This window comes from Monodelphis domestica, chromosome 4 (assembly GCF_027887165.1).
Source record: "Monodelphis domestica isolate mMonDom1 chromosome 4, mMonDom1.pri, whole genome shotgun sequence".
In the NCBI taxonomy this organism is placed as follows: domain Eukaryota; kingdom Metazoa; phylum Chordata; class Mammalia; order Didelphimorphia; family Didelphidae; genus Monodelphis; species Monodelphis domestica.
Genome location: NC_077230.1, coordinates 394,227,897 through 394,235,480, shown reverse-complemented (window position 1 = coordinate 394,235,480; position 7,584 = coordinate 394,227,897). Strand labels below are relative to the sequence as shown.

The 7,584-nt window shown below is 42.8% G+C and overlaps 1 protein-coding gene across 1 annotated transcript in view; it reads left to right on the top strand.

Annotated features, from left to right (window-relative positions):
• The window catches only part of EFHD2 (EF-hand domain family member D2), a 24,689-nt gene extending 23,698 nt beyond the window's left edge, over positions 1-991 (top strand). The window contains exon 4 of the mRNA XM_056825252.1: positions 1-991. This exon is cut by the window's left edge and continues 1,099 nt beyond it. The gene's annotated coding sequence lies outside the window, so the exon portion shown is untranslated.
• Positions 992-7,584: the final 6,593 nt, after the last annotated feature.

The window sequence follows — 7,584 nt, the reverse complement described above, 5'->3', positions numbered from 1 at the left end:
ACAGGTGGGCGCAGTGGGGCAGAAGCACCCAGCTCCCCATTCCCCACAGGTCTCAGTGAGGCACTGGAATCCTGAAAGACTTAATAAATAAGTCAGGGGAAGTGCTGGGCTGGGCTGGAGGACGGGAGGGAGGGAGAGGATGGAGACCAGGAGGAATGGACTGACAGTCCCCAAAGAAAGGGAGAGGAAAAGTAGAGATATCACAATTCTCCAGGCAGCATCCAAAAAGTGCTTTTAGGTGTATTTGCATGCACTGTGACATTGCAGAGCCAAAAGGTCCCCCTGAGCCCCTGGGTTCTGCCCCTTCTCCTTTCACACTTCAGACCACCATCCATCCATCCATTCGTCTCTCCATTCACACAAATGTGTGGCGCAGCATCCCACTGGACATCCTTCACCGACTTGCCAGGTTGTTTTTGGCAATCTAGACAAGTCTCCTTGTATCCACCAGGCTGGGGAAGCATGAGAACCCCCTGGCCTGGCTCCCGTGTGACTCCCCCAAACCTGACGGCCTGAGCGACAGCCAGTGGTGGCCTTGCTTCCTGAGATGTTGTTGTGTTTTCTGTCAATGTGATTTCTTAATGCTGTGACCAGTTGTCAGTCAGTCAGTCGCCCAGCCGAAACACAAACCCACCCACTATGCCACTAACGTTATGCAACCTCTCTGTGTCTCTTGTGACAATGTCACCGCTTTCTAGACTCAATAACCCTTTATTTTAGTAAGATTCTCAGATCATACTAAGCTCACTGTCGAACTTTCAGAGGTTTTATTTTGGTATAAATAATCTGCAGAAATCAGAGATACTAATGAGGCAGCAACCGAGGTCCCCCGGTGGTGTTTCTTTAGCGGATGTCTTTGTACAGATGACTATAAAATACTTTTCTTTCTTTTCTTTTCTTTTTTTTTTGCTTTTGGGTTTGTTTTCCCCCTTTAAAAATACTTCATTCGGTGGAACAGTTATTTTTTTTAACTAAAATATGATAAAAACCATTCTATATTTTTATGTGTGTGGTATCCTTGGTGCTTTGGGGATGGACTGTGGAAGAAGGGCAAGACATTTATTGGTGTTGGAAAAAGAGAGTGGGAATCTGGAGTGGCAGAGGGGAAGGTGGTCAGGGTCCTGGCATTGCCTCCTGTAATTAAGGTATACTGTGAGGGTTTGGGGGCACCTAAACTCTTAGAATGAGAATGTCAGTGCTAAAAGGGAGTTTGGAAACTATGCCAGAGCAGGGGTAGCTAGATGCCACAGGAGACAGAGAGCCAGGCATGGAAATGGGAGTTCCTGTGTTCAAATGCAACCTCAGACACTTCCTAGTTGTGTGACTCTGGGCAAGTCATTGAACCCCAATTGTCTAGCCCTTACCTCTCTTGGAATCTGTACTTGGTATCAATTCAAAGACAGAAGACAATGGCTTTTTTAAAAACAAAGAAAATATGTCGAAACAGCTACTTAAGACCTGGGAGGGTTCTGAGAACTCAGAATATCAGAGCCATCAGGATCTTAAAGATCAACTAATTTAGCCATTCTCAAACTTTGTAATCTCAGGAGCCCCTTAAATTATTAAAAATTATTGGAGATGGGGGTGGCAGCTTAAGTAGCTCAGTGGATTGAGAGCCAGGACTAGAAACAGGAGGTCTTGGATTCAAATGTGACCTCAGACACTTTCTAACTGAGACCCTGGGCAAATCACTTAGTTCCCATTGCCTAGTTCTTACAGCTCTTCTGTCTTGGAACCTATTCTGAGTGTTGATTCTAAGATGAAAGATAAAGAGTTAAAGAAAAAAGAATTCTTGAGCACTCCAAAGAGCTCGTATTTATGTAGGTTATAGCTAATGATGTTTGCCATATTTGAGATTAAAAAAAAAGTTTAAAATAATTTGTTTAAAAAGAAAAAGAAACCCATTAAATGTTCATTTTTTTTTAAATGAAAAGTAGCTTCCAGAGCAAAAACCTCTACCCTGATCAAGAGTCCTCCAGGGGTCACACTTTGGAAGCTGCTGATCTAATTCAACTCCTGTATGCCAATGAGTGATGAGACTCAAAGATATATAATCAGGTGCTGAGATGGGCACCATGTCATTTCCTGGATGGCTAGAAGTGTCAAGGAAAGGTCGAGTTAAAGAATAATTAGGCTAGGGGAGCAATGAAGGAAAGCTGCTCGGAGGAGGTTAATCTTGGCCAGGGGCTGGGCAGGCAGGCAGGCAGGCATCTAGGCTGGGAGAGTAGCCTGGGCAAGGGAACAGTGGGAGGGGTCCTTGGGTTCGAGAGCCCACCCCCCTCTTCTCTGATGCCACCCCTCCCCATCAGGGCTCATGGATCCTAAATAGACTCCCCCAGAAAGCACCTCCCAAGAGCTGAATGTTCAAAGGGACCACTTGGAGCTCTTTGAAATGTCACTGGAAAAGGGCCCAGGAAGAGCCGCCCAGGGAGCCTGAGCTCTATTGAAGAGCATGGCAGTCAACTGGGCACTGCTGCCACCGGGTGGAAAGAGGCAGAAGCACAACTAGGCAGATGCACAGAGCTAGTCTGGCTAGCTCCCCCCTCCACCCAGGTCCCACATCCCATTAAAAATAGTATCTATAAAATCAATAATACAACATAATAGTAGCTAGCATTTATATAGCATGTTATGGTTTGCAAAGCCCTTTACATCTGTTATCTCATTCCAATATTGAATTCAATAAGCATTTATTAAGTGCCAACTATGATCCAGGCATTGTGCTAAGTGCTGGAGATACAAAAAGAGGCAAAAGACAGTCCCTGCCCTCAAGGAGCTTACAACAACCCTGGGAGGTAGGAGCTATTGTCACTCCCATTTTACAGGTGAGGAAACTGAAGCCAACAGAGGACAAGTGATTTGCTCAGGGTCTCACAGTAGGGCTGAAGCAGGATCCAAGTACAGGTGTTCCTAACTGTCCCCCCAGCTGACCCAAATCTCTAAAGATAGGTGATCTATTCAAGAAGCATTTATTAAGCGCCAATTATATGCCTATGGGGAACACAAAGACAAACAACACTACCTGCCTCCAGAATGTTGATATTCTACCAGGGGGATACAGCATAAATGCAAATAAGCAACTACATAGAATTTTTTTAAAATACAGAATAATGTCTAGGGAAGATCAAGAATACCTAGGGGGTGGGGGAGAGTAGGGAGGATCAGAAAAAGGAATCGTCTCACTTAAACTGTGCTTTGAGAGAAGTGAAGAATTCTACAATGGGAAGATGGGAAGAAAGTGTCCATTCCAGGCATGAGGGATGTAGCCTATGCAAGGTCACAGGGCTAGGAGATGAAACATTGTGTAAAGTAATTTTATATAGGTAGGAAACAATTGGAAGGAACAATTTGGGTCATCAAGTTCAGGGAGAATGTTAGGGGTGATATGAAATACTATTAAGAAAACTGGGAGGGAGGCAGTCAGGTGGCTTAGTGGACAGAGAACCAAGCCTGGAGATGGAAGGTCCTGGATTCAAAGGTGGCCTCAGACACTTCCCAGCTGTGTGACCCTGGGTAAGTCACTTAACCCAGTTGCCTAGCCATTATGACTCTTCTGCCTTGGGACCAATACTTAGAAATAATTCTAAAACAGAAGGTAAGGGCTTTTTAAAAAATAATAATAACTGGGGACCAAATTGTAAAGGGCTATCCTGAGAGTCATCATTATCATCATCATCATCACTAACATTTATATAACCCCTACTATGTGCCAGGCACTGTGCTTTACAAATATCTCATTTGGCCAGATAGGTGCTATTGTTATCCCCATTTTAAAGATAAGGAAACTGGGGTAAACAGGGTAAGTGACTTTCTTAGAACCACACAGATGGTAGGTGCCTGAGACTGGATTTGAACTCAGGTCTTCCTCACTCCAGGGTCAGCCCACTACCCACTGTCCCATCTGTCTGCCCTTTATTAATACATTTCCATCAAAAACCCTCATTTTGGGGAAACTCATACCTAACATAATCACTTGACTTTCCCAATATTATACAGGATAGAACAGAATGGATAGCTTATTGTGTACAAGGTACTGGTGGCCAAAAAATAAGAAACTAAATAGCCCCTGCCTTCAAGAAGCTTACATTCACCCTGGGATGGGGATGGGGTGGGGAAAAGGGGAGAGGAAACCTCAACACATTCACAGAGAAGCAAATAGAGGGTAATTAGAGAAGGAAAGCACTGAGTTCAATTCTAATCTCAGTCACTCACTATCTGGGTGACCCTGGGCAAGTCACTTCATCCTGTTTGCCTCAGTTTCCTCATCTGTAAAATGAGCTGGAGAAGGAAATGGCAAAGCATGCTAATATTTCTGCCAAGAAAACCTTAAATGGAGCTGTGAAGAGGGTATGACTTAAAACAATTGAACAACAATAAAAGATAAAATTCTACTATTAGAGGTTCATTGGAGATTTCAATCCCCAATACTTTTTAGGCCAACTAGCACACAATTTATGTCAGAATTTAGAATTTCCTCTAGTCTTACCCTCTTTATTTTACAGATAAGGGAAGTGAGACCTAAAGAAAAGAAATGATTTCTCCATGATCAGAGTTTAGTAAACAGAGTCTGAATTCGAACTCAGGTTTTCATAAGCCTAAAGGCCATTCCATTGTGGCATGCCAACGGTTTTTCTTCTGAGAGGTTGGCCATGGATGCTTGAGGGTACTAGAAAGGGGAGGAAAAGCAAGATGAATTTGGTCTCCTCTGATCCTGCCCAGAGATGTTGGCTGAGCAATCCTTGGGTGTGGGTCTTATGTTGACTCTCCTTAGGGGATGGGTGTGGGTGAGGGAGCCCAGGTGCTGCTGCATCTCACTCTAAGTGTGAGAATCTGGCACCTGCCCCTTCTTTCCCAACATACATCATGCCTGAGAATCTGGCACCTGCCCCTCATTCCCCACACATACCACACCTACCAAGAAGACTGTCAAGCCAGAAGGGAAGGCAAGGGAGGGGAAAAAAGGGGAAACAGAGGGAGGAATACCAGCAGAGTTAGGAACCGGAAAAGGTGAGTTCACCTCAAGTCAATTCCACAAAAATTTACAAAGCACCTACTATGTGCAGTTCTGCTCCCCATGCCTCGAATGCCCTCCCTCCTCACTTCTGTCTCAGAGAGCATGCTTCCTTCCACACTAGCCTCAATCACCTCCTCCTACTGGAAATCCTTCCTGATTCCAAAACAGCTATTTAGTAGTCAAAAGGACCCTGAGCAAATCACTCTACTTCACTAGGGCTCTCCTCTAGGTTGAGGACTTGGCACTAACAGACCTTTGAAGTTCTATGATCTATGAATTGTTTATACACTCCCTAACTACCTCTTACTCATTCTGTATTTATTCTGTATATTTCTACCTTTTCTCCTACTAGAATGTAAGCTCAAGGGTAGGGACTATTTCATTCTTTTTTTAAACCCTTACCTTCTGTCTTGGAATCAATACTATTTATTAGTTCCAAGGCAGAAGAGAGGTAAGGGCTAGGCAATGGGGGTTAAGTGACTTGCCCAGGGTCACACAGCTGGGAAGTGTCTGAGGCCACATTTGAACCCAGGACCTCTCATCTCTAAACTTGTCTCTCAGTCCACTGAGCCACCTAGCTGTTTCATTCTTTATCCAGCTTCTCACCCAATGGCTGGAAGACAGTAGGTGTGTAATAAGTTCTTGTTAATTAAATGACAGATTGCAAGGCTTTGCACTAGATTCCAAGTATGCATACATACATATATCTCTTAACCATTTTTGCTTTGTCTTTTCCAGACTGACTTTCTTCCCTTTTGGCAGAGAAAATGAAAACAAAATAAAGTTTAAATAGGTGTGTGTGTGTGTGTATATATATGTATGTAAATATATATACACACATATATATACACACACGTTACCAGGCATACATAATCCTTGCCCTTAAGTACCTTACAGTCTAATGGACTATAAAGGAATTCGGGGCTAGGAGAACTCAAAGGGGGAAAGTCCATCTGGCAGGCCTGCTGGGGTAGAGAGGGGGAGGAGCATGCCTATCCGAACACCCTATCCCACCTCTCCAACTGCAGGTTGTAGTTCTCTTTTGAGAAAGATTTTATCTTTTAATTAAGTTTTATTTTTTCAACTAATAAGCATTTGTTTTCTCCTCCTTTCATCCCTTCCCCCATTGAGAAAGAAAAAGAAAAAGAAAACCCAAAGCTTTGTAACAAATATGAGTAATCAAACAAAGTAAAATGCCACCTTGGCCATCTCCAAAAATATATGTCTTGTTCTGCACCCTGAGCCCACTGCCTCTGGGTCAGGAGAGTGGCCTACTTTGCCCTCAGTCCTTTGGAACCATGGGTGGTCATCATGGTGATCAGAAGTCCTACATCTTTCAAAGTAGTTTCCACAACGTGGTCCTCATTCTATAAATTGTTCTCCTGTTTCTCTTTGTCCCTTTTGCTATTTCACATGGGACAGAAGTATTCTATTATGTTCATATCCTATGTTTTGTTCAGCCGTTCCCCAATTGATGGGCACCACCATGTTTTTTTTCAATTCTTTGCCACCACAAAAGAACTGGCATAAATATTTTTGTACATGTGACTCTTTTTCTCTTTGAGGGTATAGACATAGTAATGTTTTCCTTTGATCAAGGGGCATTTTAATAATGTTGAGGGCGTAGTTTCAAATTCTTGCCTCAAGTTCATAATCAATTTCCACCTGATCTAGTTCTCAGCCTCATCGGTTCCTTGGGGACCTTGGGAAAATATTGACAAAGGCACAAAAAAGTTATCTGCTTACAGATCTCCAATATCTAAGCTAGATACTCTCCCTTCCAAGTGAAAGACCACCTTCATGCATGCTCTCATCACCACTACATGACTACCACATCTGCTCTCTCCCCTTTCCATCTCCCCTCTTCCTTCTCCTTTCTCCCTATCGCCAGTCATCCTTCATGCTACTTTTAAGACTATTCTTTCTTCTACATAGATACGTGCAAAAGCTCAGAATGAGCTCCAGCTGAGAAAAAAGCTAAGGTCAACAAATGGGTTTGTTTGCTTTTTTTAGCTATATTGGTAAAAAGAGGAATCTCTGTAAAAGAATAAGGCCAGTACTTGGGAAAGATTGGACTATGGAAAGAAGAAATACCTATTTAAACTTTATTTTGTTTCCATTTTCTCTGCCAAAAGGGATGATAGTCAGTCTGGAAAAGACAAAGCAAAAATGACTAAGAGAGAACTGACAAACTAGAGAGAATAAAAGCAGAATTTATTCTGCTCAAGATGAGTTCAAGTCATCAGGTCAGATCCAGATAAACTACATTCTAGAATCCTGAAAGAGGGGGGAAATAGTATTATTGATCTGTCAGAGTTCTTTCAAAGATCAGAGAATGGGGAGAGGACAACAGAAATAAAGGAGGCCAATTGCCTCCATTTTTAAAAAATGGAAGGAAATAGCTTTCCAACTACAGGCCAGTGAGCATAACTTTTATTCCTTGCAAAAATTCTGGAGTGTATTATTAAAAGGATGGTTAGTTAGTATCTAGAAAAGGAAGCAGAGATCAAAAAGAGAATTCATCAAAAACAGATCACTCCTGGGGCAACTAGATGGCTCAGTGGATAGAG